The sequence below is a fragment of the Apis dorsata genome, unplaced genomic scaffold, assembly GCF_000469605.1.
Source record: "Apis dorsata unplaced genomic scaffold, Apis dorsata 1.3 scaffold_132, whole genome shotgun sequence".
Classification (NCBI taxonomy): Eukaryota; Metazoa; Arthropoda; class Insecta; order Hymenoptera; family Apidae; genus Apis; species Apis dorsata.
The window spans coordinates 703,807-708,937 of NW_006263425.1; the positions used below are offsets into that span (position 1 = coordinate 703,807).

The following is a 5,131-nucleotide window of genomic DNA, read 5'->3' on the forward strand; positions in this document are numbered from 1 at the left end:
TCATTTTGAAATATTCACGGGCGAACAACAAATATTCCACGACTTACTCAAACTCTCCTTTCTTTCGAGCGAATTGTTATACAACGGTAAGTAAGTCGTTCGTTATCGCACAGCTTGCCTAAATATCTTCTTTAATCCGCGGGCTTCATCGTTCCACGGATTAAGTGGAAATTCGTTGTTTCGTATGCAAGCTTTGCAAGCGTTACGGAAGTTGATGCATATAAGTAACCGTATCGTGAAAAGCCAGTTACCGTATTAGTCGGCCGTATATGCAACGATGTATGTAACGCGTGCAAGATTATTGCACGTGACAATAGGGTTGGTATTAGTGGGCGCATAGCACGATCTGCTTGCCTATTCATAAAAGAAAACGCGCACAAGACTCTTTCTTTTTTTCTCTCGTCATCGCTTCGTTGTATCTTTCTTTTTTTCGCATACATATTTTGTTCCACGTTTTCATGTCAATATTGGTTTTTTAATATTGTATTTATTGGATATTTTTTTTCCCCCGTGAATTTTTATATTTTTTTTTTTTTTTTGAAAATTCCCCTTCGAAATTGAATTTTATCGAATTATCATCTATGTTTTGTTTTTTATAATATTGTGTTTCTTTTCTTTTTAATATATTCGAATTTCGTATTCTCACAGATTTTATATTTTACAATTTTTTTTTTTGAAAGCACAATTATCGAAGGAATTGTCACTTTCATATTATTTAAACGATTATTGCCAATATTTTCTTACGAATTGTATTCGAATATAATCACAATTCTCCTACGATATAATTGCTAAAAATTATAATTCACTAAAAAATCCATACACTTTTCTCACCACGAACAATTACAATTAATAATTACAAATTCAAAATATCAAAAATGCATTATTTTCATCGCGTAACTTTTCACTTCGTTGCACGAAACGTATACGCTTCTTCTCGCAAAATAACGAGAAAGTTGGAAAACGGACACGAGTTGGAATTCGTTACATTGTCGAAAAAGCGACAACGTCTGAATTTACCCGTGCTCAACATCCGATCCTGTACAATCCTGTCCATCGAACGAGAAACGAAGACACCGAACCGTTTGTTCCCGATATGCAAATTTCGATATCGTCCGGCCGCGGTGGCAGAAAAAAAAAAAAGAAAAAAGAAAAGAAAAGAAAAAAGGGTGAACGGCGAGAAAAGAGGCGGTGGTGGCCGGGTTTTGCGGGACCGCGAAACGATCGATATTCAAGTTAATCGGCGCGATATCGAGAATTTCAAATTTTTTTTCCCTACCAGTTAAGTATCATCAGTGGATCGATCGAAAGTTTTCCACCCTCGTCGAAGGTGGAAACAAAAGCCATTTTATGGAAATTGCTCAGCCACCGAACAATGCCCGACTTCGACGAGCAACTTACTCTTTTCTTTCTCTCTCTCTCTCTCTTTCTCTCTTTTCTTTTTTCGCGATCTCGACAGGTGAATGGGTCTCGCCGCTTTTCTGCCGATCGAACGAGGAGGGGGAGGAGGAGGAGAATTATGAAAAGTTTTTCCGCTATTTATGAGCGCGATGATGGAAATGCAATGGTGTCCCTTCCCTTGAAAAGAGGAAGGAAAAGAGGATGCGACTCTTTGTCGAGGAGATATAGAAACGAAGGTTTTCACACGAGGGAAAACTTCTTCGAAATGATGAGTTGAGGTTTTATAATATTATTTTTTCACCGAAGGGATGATTGTTCGTGAAAAAAATACGAGTCGAGAAAGGGGGGTACTTAGTTCTTTTTTTTGAAAATAAATGAAAGTTGGAAGCACGTACGATGAAGTTTATTTTTTCTCTAAGGTGTGGAAGAATTTTCTGGAGGAGGAATACGTCGAGAAGGATGGAGGATGAAGTTTTTTTTTATACGAGTCTTTTGGAAATAATTTACGAAATTATACGCGTGATTTAAAGTTCTGATTCACGGGAAAAATAGTAATTAAAATAGTTTCGTTATATATTTTATTCCCTGTGTCGATTCGACGAGCAGTCGGACGGAGAAGATTCCAAGTTAAACTATTATAATTGTTCAACTTTCTCGAATTGAACTGTTTCAACGAATTTTCCATTTGACGGAAACTATATAATAAAATTTCAATCGGTATGCGATGAATTTGTAAAATCAAAATCAATTTCTAACTTTTATAAAATTTTTGCAAACGTGTCGTAAACTAGAAGAGTAATATCAAAGAAAAAAAAATACGTACCTAATTATATAGCAGAGGAATTGTATTATTTCATTTTAATTAAAAAAAAGTCAGTCGTAAAATTCAAGTTATTTTCAACGAACAAGAAAGAAACAAAAAAAAAAAAGGGAAGAATAGAAAACAAGCAAAATTCCTCTGGGTGAATATATTTCTATGGAACAGAAAGAAATCAATAAAGAGAGAGAAAGAGAGAAACGATTTATCTATATATTTAATTATTCGAAATCAAATTGTGTCTCTCGTTTCAATTATTTTGCACGGACTCGAACTCATAAAATCCAAACTGATTAATCGAACGGATAAAAGTGTACGATCAACGGAATCGAAGATTAAAAGGAGAGGGAAAGATGAAGGAAATAGAAGAGACAAATAATGTATTAGATTCGTTCGCTACTTAAGTGAAGTGCAAATCTTTTTTAAGAGGAAAAAAATATTAGAACAAGATTAGATCGATATATATGCATATTGTACTATTATTCAGATTGAAATTTTTATAAATACAATTTCAGAAATTTAAAGATGTGTCCTTTCGTTTCGTGTACCGGAAATATTAAGCAAAAGAATTTTTCTCACGATGTTCTTCTTTGATGAAAAATTAAGAATTTTGAGGAATTCAAGAGATTGAAAAAAAGAATCTTAATAAAAATTTTAGAAGATTTTATAGTAACTTTTGTTTTGAATTAATATTATAATATTAATAATGCTTTTCTTTTGTTTTTTAATGAATATTCTTTAGTGAAATTTTGTGAGACTAGGAATAAGATATTGTTTCCCATTATATAGGGAATCACCTCTACTTTATTTCCCCTTGCATTCTGCATTATTAATTGCATCATTTTTCCACTCTTTAACCAAAATACCATCGATATATATCGAAACGATATATCTCAGCCTTTCTTAAGCAATTTGTTCTCTTAATGTTTTAACGAAGAAGAGATTTTTTTTTCCTCCCTTCGTTAGGAGAAACTCGAGAACTTTGCGTTTACAATGATATTTATGGATAGACTTACCTTAGTTGGGGTTGATGTCCTATAGTCTAGTCGATAAAAGTTTTATTCCCCGCTATAGTTTTCTTTCTATTTAACCTCTGTTCTATGAGACACAGTTTTCGCTGACAGATCAGAGAAAAATATTTTGGAAATATTTCTCAAATTATTATTATTAAAAATCTCCTTAATCTCTCAGATTCGAAGCGTTAAAAATTTTTCAAATTTTCCAAACGCGCCCTCAAATCACTCTAACCCCATTCTTTCACTATTGTTCCACTAAACTTGAATCACTGCCATTTTCCGTTCCCCGACATTGTCCAAAATTCGATAGTTATTTTTAGTTCAATTTGGTCGCGATACGATCGCACGATGAATTTCTTTATTTACAGCCGTGTTAGCCGCATATTTCAAACATTATCTCGACCTCGTTCGTCGTTCGAGCGTGCGGCCAGATATGGATATAGGAGCGAAAAGATTCGCCATTCGAAGATCAAAATTCGTTTCCGTGGAACGATCTGAAAAATTGACGTTTCAGAAGCAAATCTGATCAATTCTGTTCTAAATTGTTGAACCAAGAAAATTCATTTTTTTTATATTATTCCATTACAACGAATGTTTATTTTTTCAAGATGCGATAAAAACGAAAAAATAAGCCCGTAACTCGATGATTATTTTCGTTCAACTGGTTTAACATTTCTGAGTCACCGTGCAGAAGTTTTTATTGTAATCAGAAATATTTTCTTTTCGAATATAAAAAGAGTGGATGTTATTTCAACTATTTTTTTATTAATCTCTGTTGTTAGAAAATATCTGTCTTCTTCACTTAGCGATTACTTAAACAGTTATTCTGAAAACAATGTTAAATTATATTTTTTAAATAATTTAATTACTTTTCATTTTTCTCATTTGTTCAAAAATTACCAATCACTCTATTCATCTACGATTCCTCATTCTTCCATCCCCTCGAAAATAGATCGCTCTGATATCAAGTTGGAAAGAGCCGACAATTCGTAGAAAAATTCAAAGTCCCTTAAATAATCCTCGACAATTGTCCAAGCCAAGTAAATTTACGTCCAATCTTCCCTCGATGCACTTCTCAAAATTGTTCGATCATCTGAAAAAAACTTGTCAAAAAACTTCAGAAAAATCCAAACTCTCCTCGTTCCACGTTCAATAATCATACTCACCCTTCTTTCACCCTTCTTCAGCCAGATAAATTGCTGATTGGATTTCTGCATTATCGATCGAAAGGGGTGGCGGCGATGCATCAATTCGTTACGAAACGATGGTGAACGAAAATGGGGTGGGCTTAAAGGTTTTTTTCATCCTCCACTCCGGCTTAATGGTTTAAAGAGAAGGGTCGTGCCGCTAAAAAGGAATAAAAGCGTGTAGTTTTGGAGGGAGGGGGAGGAAACTGGACACTTTTGGAAACGAAAAAGCGCACACCGATACTTTGGACGTCGGATTAGAGGTGTCCGACCTGCCACCGAGACTTACTACTTTCGTGGAGTAGTGGATTATCCGTCTTGCGAAAGTAACTCGTGGTGGGAGCCTCGACTCGATCGCCGTGGAACGTTTCCCCTAGGATTTGGAAAACCTCTCGGGAACTAGATGGTTCTTTCACGTTATTGGCTTTTGTTAATAATGGACAGTTTGATTTTATTTTCTTTCTATTTTTTTTTTTTCCTTTTTTCCAGAAGGTGTGGCTACTCTAGTTACTTTTCTAGTTACTTTTAAATTTGCCACCGAAACAGATATTTATTTCGTTGGATTTGAGGCTAAGTTGAATCTTTCGATGAATGAAATTGTTTTTATTGATTTATTTATTTATAGTTGGATGTGTTGTTGAGAGGATGCGTTGTAGAAAATTTCTTTTTGTTATGGTTTCTTTTTTATTGATTTTTTTTTTTTTTTTTTTTTT

General features: G+C 34.2%; 1 protein-coding gene across 1 annotated transcript in view; it reads left to right on the top strand.

Annotated features, from left to right (window-relative positions):
* Positions 1–5,131, top strand: part of LOC102673240 (receptor-type tyrosine-protein phosphatase kappa) — a 107,600-nt gene that overhangs the window by 48,345 nt on the left and 54,124 nt on the right. The window lies entirely within an intron of this gene.